The 14,715-nt window shown below is 39.6% G+C and overlaps 1 long non-coding RNA gene across 1 annotated transcript; it reads right to left on the bottom strand.

Moving 5' to 3' along the window:
• Positions 1 to 9,246: 9,246 nt before the first annotated feature.
• LOC306802748 lies at positions 9,247 to 13,175 on the bottom strand. Its single transcript, XR_013774456.1, has 2 exons — positions 13,065 to 13,175; positions 9,247 to 9,410 (listed from the first exon to the last, which is right to left on the bottom strand). It is a non-coding gene; the product is annotated as an uncharacterized lncRNA (long non-coding RNA).
• Between the last annotated feature and the right edge of the window lie 1,540 nt (positions 13,176 to 14,715).

The raw sequence follows: 14,715 nt of genomic DNA, 5'->3' as shown, positions 1-14,715 counted from the left end.
ATGTGTGTCATATAGCTCTGTCTCATCTGCTGTTAGATTGTGGAGCTGTTGTTGTATTCTCTCTTGATACTGAAAGACAGATCAGGAGAGAGTTAGAATAAATGGGTCTTGCCTTTTATTCTCCTGTAGTCCAAGCCTCTGACAACAGGGAAGAAAAGAGGGGGTGAATTGGCAGTGGCAGTCACATACCTGGCTCTGGTGTGAGCTGAAGTGGATGAGACAGCAGCTGAGGTCTCTGCAATTGTTTCCATTGCACAGTGTGGACATGTCAAATCAGACAAAGCTCACTACCAGTGAGTGCTTGACGTACTTGGTTTGCTTCAGGCAACCTTACAGTAATAGACATTATGTGCCCTTATGTGCAGCATTTCAAACTCCCAGTTCAAAACCCTTATCCACATTGAAGTCTGTGGTGAGAAAATATTTTTCTTTGCTGCAGATGGTTAAAAGTGAAGGTAAAGTGTTGGAAAAATTATAAAATTTTTGATGTCAGATGTAGTGAGAATTTACTTGCTCTTCCAGATGGCATTTGCAAAGGCACAGAATGTCACAGGTTATTATCTTAAATTGAATAATAAAATATGCACAAGTTATTTTACAGCTGCTTTAATACCTGATTTGTAAAATGATTGCCAGTTAATAACAAATCATAGCTGTTATAATTAGGACTAAGTCATTTGTAATTATGGAACTCTAGAAGACAGAGTATTGAAAGAAATGAGGAGAAATAACTTGTCAAATAGCAGTGTTTATTGAATGATGAATATTAATGGATTATCAATTAACTAGTTCTTATCTGATACAAGTTATTTGTAACTGGAGGTGAAATAGGAGTTTGTGACTAAGAGCACCTTTGTGGCCCATCCAGAAATCTCTGAAAAACAAGATCTTCTTCATCCTATTGGCTTCAGTGACACAAAGAGCTGAGGCTTTTCTCAAGTGAGAGTTCTCTTTTCTCCTCACTCTGTGCTTTTTGTTAATGCAAGCTGCAGAACCTTGCTGACTTCATTGAGTAATGCAGTTTCCCTGAGAGCATAAAAATGACCTAACCAAATTAAACAACAGGTCTGGCAGCAACGTGTGCCCTGGGGTGGCAGCAAGTGGAGGGTGAGTGGTGGTGCTTCCCTGGGATGTGGTTCCTGTCACCCTGGAACTAAGAGACTGCTTGGAGCCAAGGTGGAATTCTCATCTAATGGCTTTTAATTCATTGGCCTTCTATAAAAATGTTCGACTGCTCTTTGAACCTGAGTGAAATTTTGATGTTCACATAATCCTGTAGTAATAACCTTTCATCTTGACTGTGCATTGCATGGGGAATTGTAGCTTTTTCTCTGTTTTGAACCTACAACCTGTTGATGTGGCTTGATGCTTTTCAAGCTTTCTCCTATAACAAAGAAAGTCCATATGTATTTCAAACACATTTTTAATAGCATTTTTTATTTTGAACCCGTATCATATCATCCCTCTTGTATTTTAGGCTGAAAAGCTGTAGGCAATCCAGTTGTTCCTTGTTTTAATGGTATATAATGCCTCTGGTTTTCCTTTCCTTTCTAGTTCTACAGCATAGTTTTTAAGATTTGGGAAGAGGCCAAACCTTCAAGCAGTATTCAAAGTCAGGGTCGCTTTAGATTTATACAGATATTTTCTGTTTTGTTCTCTATTTTGTCTGACATTTTAACTGCTGCTCATTGAGTGTTTTAATAGAACTCTCTCTTTTAATTCTGAATTCACTTTTCTGATAGGTGATAGTTTATTCAGAATATTGTTGTGAATATGAAATTAGGATTGCTTTTTTTATGTGCATCACTTTACATTTCTTCAACCTTAGTTTTATCTGTCTTTTACTCAGTATAGTAAAATCTTTCTGCAACTCTTTGGAGTTAGCTCTTGGCATTTTTTCCTATTCTGAACAGCTCAGATTCTTTCCTTTTTGTGCATATATCTGTTTCTTGGAGTCTTTAGGAAATTTGCAACCCCTGTTGGCATGTTCTACCCGCTGCCCTGTTCTAGGACAGTGCAGCACTCCCTGACATGAAGCAGCACACACATTTTGGGATGTGGCCACCCCCTGAAGCCCTGGTGCCAGCAGGAGGGTTGTCTCCATGGCATGTCTCCATGCTGGTTTGTTCTGCTGCAGGTCAGGGCTAGTTAGCCTTTGGGAAAGTGTGGCTGAACAGATCCATCCTCACAGCTGGGCTGGCCAAGGCAGCCAGGTGTGTTTTAGAAGCAGATCAAACATTCAGCAAGGGTTCTGTGTGGGTGGTCATATCAAGCTGTGCACCTTGGGATTTTTCCAGGTATTTATCTAGAAGCAGGTGGTAGAATCTATAATTCTATGTGATCTTCTCAGCTGGCTGTCATGAACCAGGCTGCAGCTCTAGCTCTGTCTTGAGATCTCCTCTGCCTCAGTTCCAGCAATGGAACAAAACTTGTCAGAACCCACCCTTACAGGCCTTCCCATCTCTCTGTTACATAAATGCTACCTGGAGAGTTCACCTCTCTGGGAACTTGTTGTTGTAGGCAATAAATGGTCTGAGTGAGTACAGCATAAGTTAGGGGTGGCAGGGGGTTGGAAAGGAACAAAAGTTCATGGAATTGGTACTGAGATGGGGATTTGTCCCGGGAATAGTTGGGATTACAACCATTTAACTGAGAATGGATGTTGATTGTTTCACTCCCACTTTGCTCTGCCCCCCTGAATGGTGTGAGGATTGCTTCCCAAGCAAGTGCCATGTGTCTGCTGCCCACAGAACAGTGTTTTATACAGTGACCCCTTGAGAACTGCTGCTGTGAAAATTGTCCTTTCACTCTGAGGGCTCCAAACACATCTGCCAGATGCCAAACCCAAGCACAGATCTGCAAGCTCTCCTGGAATGCATCAGCCAGGCTTCCTGTTGAGGGAGGGAGGGAGAGAGAGCTTGGTACCTGTGCAGCTCCTGCACTGCTCATGCATCTTACCTGCAAGTCATTGCAGTGAGGGAGGGAGGGCAGGGAATGGGACAAGGCATAGAAAATCCTCAGTGTAGACTTTTTACTAAAATGCAATTGAATTAGCTTTGTAGTTCCAGTTTGAAAACTTAAGGAATAACTTGGCAAGACTTCTCCACACATATCCTCTCCACCCAAATTTTTCAACCACATATTCTGTAAATAACAGAATTATAAAAAATATTTTTAAAAATATATTTTACATTAAAAATGCATATTAAAATAGTGTGCCAAAAGTGTAGCAAGGAAAAAATGTATTAGTGCAGTTTCTCTGGGGATGTATATATCAAGGATATAGGTAATTCTAACATTTAAGGCATTAGAGTAGGAAAAGTGATTGTACCTCTAATGGCAGGATAAGTCTTGAAAAGAAAGTAACATAATTTTCATTTCCAAAACCATTACAGCATTTTTTAAAGCTTTATTCAAAGCTAGGCTTTTTTGTTGTTACATACTACTGCAAATTGTTACTAGCATAGTGTTGATAAATAGGTATTTGGGTGTTGAGACAGGGGAGTAACTTGAACTTACATCTATAATGATGGATTCTGGGCTGGCTGCTACTCCACAGGAAATATGTTTGGGATTGTAGTATTAATTTATAGTAATACCAAAAAAGGATCTCAGCTGTTAGTAATTAATTATCGGATGAGAGAATGGGGAATAAAGTGGCCCTGTTGGAGCTGGTCCAGAGGAGGGTCACAAAGATAGGGAGCTGGAGCACAATTCCTGTGCAGACAGGCTGAAAGAGTTGGAATTTTTCAGCCTGGAAAAGAGGAGACTCTTGGGAGAACTCAGAGTCCCTTCCAGAACCTAAAGGAGACCTACAAGAAAGCTGGAGAGGCACTTTTCACAAGGGCATGTAGTGAGGGAACAAGTGACAATGGTTTTAATCAGAATGAGGGTAGATTTAGATTGGACATTAGGAAGAAACTGAATGGTCCCTAAGGTTATTTCCAACCCAAAACATTCTATGGTGCTATGTTTATCGTGAGCTCTTTAAATCTATGGTGCACTTTGATTTTGACTGTGCAGTCTGGTCCCCTTATCTCAAAAGGGATATGAAGGAAAGTATCATAGAAAAGAAAGAAGAACAGCCTTGCATGTTGGTGCACAACAGTCAGGAGAGCAGGCAGTAAGAGAAGGTGTGACAGGGGGTCTGTGCAACCTGAAGTGGGACACAGCAGGGAAAAAGGATCCTGTGCTTATTTTCATCCTGGAAGAGAAAGTGCAGCCTGGAGACAGCCACTGAAGCTGCAGTGTCAGATTGAAAACAAGGCAGCAGCTTTTCATATTATTGTAGATAATAAACCTTTACGTGACTTCCAGGAGCAATTTAATGAAAGAGATGCCTCTTAAAGGACTATAAAAAAATAATAATAATAAAAAGAAATAGAAGTAGCACCTCTGCTACTCTGAATTGGGATGCAATTCAGCAACTTGGTTGTCTGCAAAACTCAGGGGAAAAAAATTGTCTGGTCTAGAGAGAGAATGGATCTTTCCCCTTATCTGATGTAGCTACTCTTACCCAAGCGCTGGGAAGGCTCCCAGTGGTGTCAGAGCTATTCTATATAGATATCTTAACTTATAAGCATGCTGAAACAAGAGCCTTGCATTTTTGTGCATCCATATGTGAAGATAACTATAGATGGACCAAAAGATGGGTGGTAGCCTATGATTTCAATGAGTGTGAAAAGCAGGAAGGACTTGAGCTCTTAGCAGAAAGCTATCCTGTGAATCTATCACCTCACCTGAAAAGCAGACTTTTTGCCCGTCATTCTATATTTTTAAGGAAGCTTAAGTGTTAGCAAGTATCACTCTGCAACTGTAATGTGAAAAAAAAACAAATAGGCTTTTTTGAAGAAGAACACAATTACATACCAAGGTGAGTAACCTACTATGATGGTGCAGTGCAGTCTGGTTTTTTTTTTTTCTTTCCCTGAAGGTTTGTTGTATCAAAATCTTTTGAATATGCACATTTATGTTTAGTATTTTCCACTCTAGAAAAGACCTGGAAGATTTGATGTTGGCGTTATTTAAAGGGAAAAAACTTAAAAAAAATATCACCTATAGTTGTGTAGCATGGCCTGACCCAAGTGAAGCCATGTGAAATGCTGCCCTGCTAGCCCAGCATATGCTCCTTGCCTATGTGGGTATCCTGGTCACAGGGCTGAGAGCTCAGGTGGGAGGGAGAAAAGTATGAGAACCTAAACAGCACTGAGGACTTTTGCTGGTTACTTTATATTGGCATGAAACTCCAGTTTCTGGATTACTCATTTCCAAACTATTCCTTATACCCTGGTGCAATGGAGGGTCAGTGTCAGGGTTTTTAAAGTTCATTTGAAACTTTGTGAGAAGGAAGTCAAGACAAGGAGGAAGGAAATAGGATGGTGACATTTTGAACTGATGATTAACTCAGCAGAATTACAGTGGACCAGCTGACATTTTCTTACCATGCTGTCTGGGAGAGCTGCCAGTGTGGAATTATATTAGTCAATGTGTGAACTGACAAGATGTGTGGTCTGGTGTTTGCAAGAGAGAACAAGATTTAGATTGCAGATAGAAGCCTTTGTCACCTTATTCCAGTGTGAATCAAAAGATAAATGGAAGTCCTTTTACAAAGACCAGCTAGTTTTCCACCAATTAATGCTTCAATTATTATCATAAGTACTTTGCAGAAGAGTTGATGCCATTGTGAACATCTCCAGTTTGCTAGGAATCAAGCAATTAACAGTTAGTTTTAAGAATCTGGTCCTGGAAGGGTCACAAATGCTGAAGTAAAAGAAATATAGCCTTGAATGGAGAGCTTAGAAACTGGTCCTTGCTTTCACAGAAATATTATTTCTGTCCCAGTACCTTCTAGGGATATAAAAATCCCAGCAGTATAAAGTAAAAATAATAGAATCTGAAAATAATAGAGCCTGAAGGACCCTCTAACTTCTCAGTAATTTTGTATTGCATATAGTAAGAGCCAGGCAGTCAAAAGAGTGCAAATTTGCCCAGTGCAAATGCTGAATGAGAGAAATTGCTAGGGAAAAGTTGGTTCTCTGAGGGATCACACCCTTTTTTAAGAAAATAAGACTCACTGTACAGCTTCAGAATGAACTGAAATTGCAGTGAGAGTTCAGGGAGGTGCAGATGAGCAGGAAGTGTCCACTTTGTCTGAAATCTCTATTTTCTGTTGTTACTATTCCAAAGTTTGGAACAAGTATGATGTTTCAAGTATTTTTTAGTTTACTTGAAACAGACTCATTCTTTTCACAGGCATGATCGTATTTCTTTTTTAAATATATATTTTGAATCTCTCAGCAGTAGGATAGGCAGAAATGGGAAAAACTGCTGTCATTGAGGCTTGCACTGGCTTACCTCTCCCTGCAAAGCAAACTGCTCTAAAGGTAGTGTGGAGAACAAGAAAGTTGTGGGTGAGGTCAGGCAGCCTGCTGGCATTCAATATTCCATGGGCAGCAGGGTCCCTTGGGTCTGAGTGCTATGGGCTTCTGTAAAGAGGATTTTCTGAAGGGATTCTTGCATTTGAAATGAGAAGAAAAATGTAAAATGTAAGTTGAGGAAATGGTGAGTAATAATGAATGGAATGGCAAATAGCTATAGCTCTGCAGACATACAAATAGTCTGCAGTCAGTTCTGTTGCCAGGGATGGTATAAAATCTTTTTTTATTTTCTCTCTTCTTTTGCGGCTTTTTATGGAATAGTCTGTCTTTTTCCTCTTTGTATTCTAAGAATGGACACATTTCAGGTTTTGACTGTGAGAAATTAGTTTTGGGTAGTTCTTTCTGTGGATAAAATGTTGTTTCTCTTGCTGTGGGAGTGTCTTTGATTTCATAAAGAATAGTGATTGATCCTGTTATGGATTTATTTCCTGGGCAAAAAATAATGAAAAAATATTGAAGCAGGTAGTTTGTGATTGCTCATGAGTCACAGCTGTGAAATACATAAGGCTGGAAAGGACTTCTGAGCTTTGCCCAGTTGGGTTTTGATTATCTCCTAGACTGAAGACTCTGAAACCTCTTTGGGCAGGCTGTTTTATCACCCTGACAATAAAATAGTATTTTCTTATATTTAAAAGGTATTTCCTATATTTCCATTTGTGCCCATTGCATTCCTGTATTGTCACTGAGTTCCTTTGGCAAGAGTCTGGCTCTGTCTCATTTACCATCCTTCTCCCTGCCTCAGTCAGGTTCATATTCATCTAATAATATCAACTCTAAACTTTCTCATCTTCATCCTAAGCAGTCCCAATGTTCTCAGCATATTTCTATCATCTCCATTGGCCCTTTACTGTCTGAAGGGCAACTTAAAAAGTCTTTAATCTCTGAAAAGAATGACAGAAATACAGATTTCTAGAAAAGTCTTTGTGGTACAGGGCTGTCAAAATTGGAATTTGACAGAATACATCATGAAATCATTATAAATCAGTAAATCGCTTGACCCACAGATGGAAATTCGTTGTGTCTTTTCAGGAATATTGTTCCAATGTGATACATGCTAATTTCTCAAGGGAGAAGGGATGGAAAAAGAAAACCTCCAAATTTGACCCCAAACTATAATCTTATTAATGTGTTGTCTTTTAATTCTGTTAATTCTTTTAATACTGAAGGAGTGATACAGAATCCTTGTTTTGATATTTTCAGGCTCTTAAAAGTTGGGCTGCTAGGTAACACTGCTAGAACTAAATAGGTGATAGTATATTCACTGGAGAAAAGTGATATTACTCCGTGGGCACATGAGCTATAGTAATATTGAAACATTCCGTGGAACTGAAGATTGGATTCTGAAAAGTGTGCAGCTTCCAATGATTGCTGTAAACAACACCATTTAAAAAAGGCAGTTTTTCAGAGGCATGGAAATGAGAGCTAAGCTTTATAGAAAATCTATTCTGGATGACTTCATTATATGAACAGAAAAGAAGAGCTAGTAGTGATTTCACATTAACTAAACTATATAAGCAAAATATAAATATTTGGATAGCATTTGAACACAAAATTCTTTTGCATTTTTCCTAGAGCTGAGGTGAAGTCAGGAAGTGCTGTTAGAATAGGGGAGTGAATGGATGCCAGCAAACACAGCAGTGGCAAGGCTGGATCTCCAGCAGAAGGCAGAGTGGGAAGTGCAGCTGAGTTGAGAACATCATTGGCACTGCCCTGGGAGGGGTTACATGGCATTGGCTTGCTAAGAGGCAAAGTCAGGAAAGTAAGTGAGGTTGCTATTTATGGCCCAAGAGAATTTAATCCTTCAGGTATGTGGTAGGGAATGTTATCTTCACATTTCCAAACTGCAAAAATAGCTGCAGTTCCCAGGGGTAGAGAAATCCCTGTGCCATAGCTCAGGGGGGGAACACTGCTGTCATCAATGCTAAGCAGCACCACTGCAACAGCATGGTGAGGTTTTTGCCTTTGATGTTCCTCACTATCCATGAAACCAGACTGTCTTGAAAACTCCTTTGTAAAATGAGCTCCAGATGTGATGTCAGATTCCTCAAGATGTAAAGCTTCCTCTCTCACACTGCACCTTTCCCTCCCTCCCCAAAAAGTTTGAACCTTTCTTCCTTCAAACATCTCCACACACAATTCATGGAATCAGTTGTTCAAACCTCTGATCCACCAGGTGAACTGAGACAGTGCACAGGCCCTTCCTCCCACACTGAAAAGTGAATCTAAAAATTGTTTGAGGGAAAAGAAATGGGTGGGGGAGATATAACTTCTATTGAACTAATGAGCTGGAGAGGAGCCACTGAAGTCCAAGAGCAGGATGCTGTGCTGTAATGTTCACAGAGAGCTTGAAGGCAGCAGAAAAAAGAGATTTCTAAACCTGAAGAAAAGCACCAATATTTTAAGGACAGACATGGGGTTAATTTAGACTGATACAATAGGTCTTCCACAAAAGAATTGGCTCTAATCTATTTAAAAAAATAATAATAATAAAAAAAAACTACCCCCCAGTAGAGCTCTCCATGTTTTAGGTAAATTTTAGAGAAGTTGCAGGTACTTATTTTCTTGACTAAATTTCAGTGTTTTGCAGGCTGTTATAGGAAGGAGGGAAGAGAACTAAAGGTGAAAGCCATTACTGATGTGATTTAGTCCTGTTTCTTGCCAGAAAATGAAAAGCCTGTGCCTGAATGCCTGAATATAGGCAGAAAAGCAGGACAAAGAATCAACTTATGGGAATGTCAAAGGTCCAAGGCTTCTCTATTCTTTTCCACAAGTCAAGCTTAAAAAAAAAAAAAATCACACTAGCATTCACTTGAAGCTTTCTTGTTTGGTTGTTATTATTTGGAGTGTTTCTGTGCTTCTTTGGATTTATTCCTGCTCTCCTTTTTCACATGGGCATGCCCACCCAAATGGATCACTTTCTGGAAGATTTTGATCCAGCTTGTGAAAGCATTCCTCCTCATAGTTTTGGGCTTTCTGTAATAGAAATTGAGCACTCAAGAAAAGCTTCATATTCTTCAGTTTTGACCAGTCACAGCAAATCATTGCCACTACCAGCAAGGTGCAGGAAATTAAGTAGCAAACAATATACTGAAAACATTTTGGACATGTACTTTTCCTGCTTGTGTGACTTTTTAGAAAGAGGCGTGGTTTACATGTTCCAGGAAGGTTTCCTTTGGGCTAGGTTTTATGGTATATTAGTCATTCTGTGGGGGCTTTTGATGCTGGGATCTCTCTGCATCCTGCTGCATAATTAGCCAAAGGCAGCAATGCACAATGAGGGACTGGCAGCCCATTTTAGGGACAGCTAATGGGATGTCAGGCCAGGCCCACTGAATGAGTGGGTCAGTTAGCACAGCTTGGGATCAGGGTGTGATCAACAGAATTTGTTTTGTTGCAATTGTTAAATGCCCCCACAAGTCCTGCAGGAAGATCATCACCTTCCTATTGTCAGTGGACTTTTATTTTATTCCCTATCATTGGTATATGCAGATGGTTTTGAAGGAATAAGAGGATGTGAAATTCAGAGGGGTGTTTTTACTTCCCTCTGGTGAATGAATTATATTGGAAATTTGGCTTTAATGATGTGTTTCTTTGACATTCTTCCAACTATAGTAACTTTCTGCCTTGTGAAGTCATGTGTGAACTAAATAAATGCTTTCCTGGGAGCCTCATTTGCCATCTATGCTGGTAGCTAGGTATTAGGTAGTCATTTTGCAGCTAATGAAAGATAAATCAAAGTCACTGCAGGTGATTCATAGAGGGAATATTTCCCTTCTGTTTAGACACAGGGAAATGATGTCTGATTAGCTGGCAGGTCTACATTTTTGTGTTTTAGGAGGTTCAGGTCCAAAAATTGCTTATTGTTATAGCTGAAATTAAAATGCAAGCACATTAAACTTAATATTCTCACTTGGAGCACAGAACACAATAATCAGAGGTCATAAGCATGCTTCCCTTAAGGACAGTGTCAGAGCAAAACAAAAATCAGCTTTTTCATGTCTCCTGGATACAGGTAACTGGCTGCATACAATTTTGTTATCCAGCCACCCAGAAGAGAATTATGCAGAAGAGTATAGGTATGGAAAGCATGTGCTCTCCAGGACTGTGGAGGCTTTCCTGAAAATGTGTGAATTAATTAATTGTAAATTTACCTAGTGTTTTCTGTGTGAAATTGTTGACAGATGGTACAAACAGCCAAATACTGAAGTTTAGTAAGGAAAGTGAGGGCAGTGGTGATGGTCAGGCCATATTCCTTTGCTGCTCAGAAATGCTGTGTGCATTCTGTGCTTAATGGATTGTTTGTCAGGATTGATTTTAAGGTGCCACCTGATGGAGCTTTGTGCAGTGTTCTGCTTCTTCCCCATCTCTGTCCTTGTTTATTTTATGCTGGTACCAGGTATCTCAAGCTGCCCTCCTTTAAAGGAGACACCTCTTGCTGCCTTTGCACCTTGTGGCCCAGCAGCTCTGCCCTGGGAGAAAGGAGAGCATCCCCTGGAGCAGCACAGCTGGGCAGGTGAGGGTTGTTCTGCTGCAAAGCAGAAGGAGTCTCCAAATATCATTTGCTGGGAGCTAACCAGAGGTCAGTGGAATGATTTGGTGCAGCTGAAATGGGAATGAAGCTCCTGATTTATCTTCCACAAGCAGAGTAGAAGCTCCAAGGACTGATACCTCTTGCTGCCTCTACCCCATCCAGCAGTGAAAGCAAACCCCTCTGTTGCTGTCTGTACTGCTGCTCCAGAGTGTTAAAAAATCCTCCTTCTTAACATCTGGAGATGCTTCTGCTCTCAGTAAGTTAAGTAATAGATGGGCTCTCAGTGAGAAGACACCTCTAAGTAGAATTTAAATAAACTAGCTTTTGGCTGGGACATGGTGGCCAGATCTAAGTGCTGGGCTTAAGTGTATTTAATTCAATATTTGAGATTTTTTGTTGCCTCAGACAGGCAAACCATGAACAATGTGTTTCCACAGCAACAGGAGTCTGACAATGTTTTGGATACTATTTTCAGCTAAGTACATGTAAAATAACTGCAATTTTTTAAAAAGCTGTAATAACCACTTCAAGTGCATTTATGCCTAAAGAGAATTTTTGTACTTACGTATTCCTATCCAAGAAGTTAAGAAAATTATTGTAAAATACATATTACCAGCATATCTAGACTATTTAAATGGTTAAAATGTATCAAAATAATCTTTTAGCAGTCCTCAGTTTTATTTATTCTTTGTATAATATAATGTAGTTAAAGTAATATTCATTCATTTTTAACTACTGATAAAAAAGTACAAAAACTGAGACTTGTTAAATATCTCCCATAAAAAGTAATTTCTAAACTTTCATTCAGTCACATGTAAGAGAATAAATTGTGTGCCATTTGTACAGTGTAATTTGACATCCATAGCCACTAAGAAAGCAAGATTAGGTCAAGAATACATCCTCATTTCCAATCAAGCTATTATTTCAGTGTATTAGTTCACTGCAGAGCTGATGATCTCCCTCATGGTTTTCACACTTACAGACAACTTCTTAAAAATAGTGTGACTGCCTTTTTTAAGCAGCAATAAAATTGTCTCTTGCCAGGGAGAGTAAAAAACCTGATTTTTAATATCCTAATATTAAATAAGCCTGGTTTTCTTTGGTGTACTCAAAAGCTTGCTTTATTTTCCCTTTCCATTTGGCTCAAGAAGTAGTGAAGTTCAATAAAGTTCAATAATGTGTTGGCTTTAGGTGTGAGCACCTGAGTCTCTCCAACAGAAGATGCAGGTGCAGATACCCAGCAGAAGGCAGAGATGGTGTGAGATAATTTTCCTGCTGGATCTGGAGAGTGTTATTGGGGTCATCTTCTGGTCTGTTTCAGGCAGGTGCTCTACACTGCAGGTGGGATTGGGGCAGAGAGAGGCTGATTTTCCATCTGGTGCTTGAGCATTGGTGTTATGCATATGTGATTAGGAGGGTCTAGCTTTTTACTTTACTGCATCCTTACAAACCCATCTTTATTGAGGAGATTATTAGAAGGTAAGACCACAAATTCCCACACATGTGGGGATGGTGAAAGCAGAAATGTGTGTTGGAAGCAGGGTAGATGTCTCTGTGTGAGTATCTGACCATTTCCATAAGCAGAATTATGTTATTCAGGAGATATGTGTGTGTGCTCAAGTTTGATTTCTCTTGCTGCTTCCATGAATCCACCTATTGGCAAAACAATGAGTATTCAGATGTTGCAGGCAGAAAAATATCTAATTTTTCTACCAGTGATGCTGATACTGAAGCCTCACACAGTCCAACACAGATCAGTCTGTTACTTGACTAAATTTATAACTGAATGTTAGATGCAGCTTACTGCAGGTCATTTTAATGTTTGGACATACTTGAATTGTGTCACTGTTGCAAAAGACCATAACTACAGAAATTGCACAAGTCACTTCTGTAGGATAAGGTCTGAAAAAAAGTAATTAGTGGAGAGAATAAAAAACCATGTTTCCTTGTGAGGAAATGCTATCTTCTGAGGGAAACATTCCTTAAGAAAACTGTCAGAAAATGATGTCTGTAGAAAGAGAATTAAAGCAAATTGATTTTTATTTCTGGGCTTAGGATGACTGCATGGGTAAAGTATTCTCTGAGTTCCACAGTACCTTATGATGAATGTCACTGCAAGGCACTAATGCACTTCTTCAAGGAGATGGGGGTTAAAGCTGTGGGAGCTGCTCAGGCTCTGAACAATCACATCTCATTCCTGGAACCTGACAAAACTTAGAAGCAGCATAACACATTATGAACACTAGTATATACAAAGGGCAATATTTCTATGAAAACAGGGACATGGCAGAATTTAGTGGTTTTTTTCCTTTAGTGTGTCTTTCTGAAATTACTCACTGCTCCTCAGTCATTTAACTTGCACCAAGAGATAGAGCCCTTCCTTGGAATGACTGTTGTTCTGCATTTCTGTAAATGATCTGGCTTGAGGTCTGTGTTGTGTTATTCCAGGTTGATGTTGAAGTAATTGCATTGATGTTGATAGGTATGGAAATGGGATAAGTCAAAAGGTCCTTGTAGGTTCATAAATCCATGTTTACCCCAAAGGTAACCTTTTTTTCATGGTTACTATTTCCTTTTCTGATCCTTGTGCTGTCCTCTGGCTTTCAAATAATTATCAAGAATAAAACCAAAATAAATAGTATATCTTTAAGATAGCCATCCTTCAAAAGGACAGAAGCATTTCTTTTTTGAGGAAGAAAATGCCCAGTTGAAACTTCAAAGGGATAACTGCACAGAACTGATTGAGCTCCTAATGCTTGAAAACACATCAAAGAATCCTGGATTTATAATCCTCATATTTTATTCATGAGCTCCTTAGAAGGAAATGATTCAGCATCAGTGAATTTGCAAACAAGACACAAAGAAAGAGCATTTAGAAAAGAACTCCATTTTGATGAGGGTTGTGGAAACCTACTATAAGAAAACATCATAACCAATACTGATGCAGGAAGAGGAACAGTGCCTGACTAGATTAGGAAGTACTTTAGCCTTTAACCACTGAATCTTCATTTGCAATCCATGCCTGATGAGCAGCAAGTCCTTGTTCATGTGATGACTCAGCTGGCAAGGCTTCAATGTCCTGTTTTCTACTGCAGGGACAGCCCATCATAAAAAGCCTGCTTTTTATGGGTCTTTGCTCCAGTGCTGATTGAGGTTGGAGGCTGAATTTTTGTTTCAACCTGAAGATGTTTGTCAGCATATCCTTGACCCAGGTCGTGATTTCTGACCCCAAATGTATTTGGAATGGCAGGATGACAGCATTATCAAAAGGTCACCTAGACCAGTCTACTTTCTAAGACAGGATGAGCTATTCCTTCTTCCTGCCAAGCATGTCAAACCTGCTTAAGATGCTCTGTAGAAAAAAGATTGGTCTTCTCAATGCTTCTTGCTCACATAGGTGTGAGGAAAAATCTTTCTAACTTAAAATGGGCAAGATTTGCATAAGGAAACACTTCTTATCCCACCCACTGTTCACTCAGAGACCATATTTGATAATTCTAATATCTGCTGGTGGAGGTAAATATAATAAAAAGAGATAATTGATTTTTTTTTTCATTCTTTTTGCCCTGAGTCTGGAAAACCCTGGGCAATCTCCTGGAGCCATGATCCTCCCCTCTATCCCTTCTCTTCCAGGGTATGCACAGGCTTTGTCAGCTGAGGTGGTCAGCCAAGTTTGGCTGGCGTGAGTAATTCCCTGGAAGAAACTGTCAGAGACCCCTGCTGTCCCTTGCTCAGTGACTTTTATCA

This window comes from Erithacus rubecula (genome assembly GCF_903797595.1).
Source record: "Erithacus rubecula genome assembly, chromosome: 5".
NCBI lineage: Eukaryota > Metazoa > Chordata > Aves > Passeriformes > Muscicapidae > Erithacus > Erithacus rubecula.
This window is presented reverse-complemented; position numbering and strand designations above follow the sequence as displayed.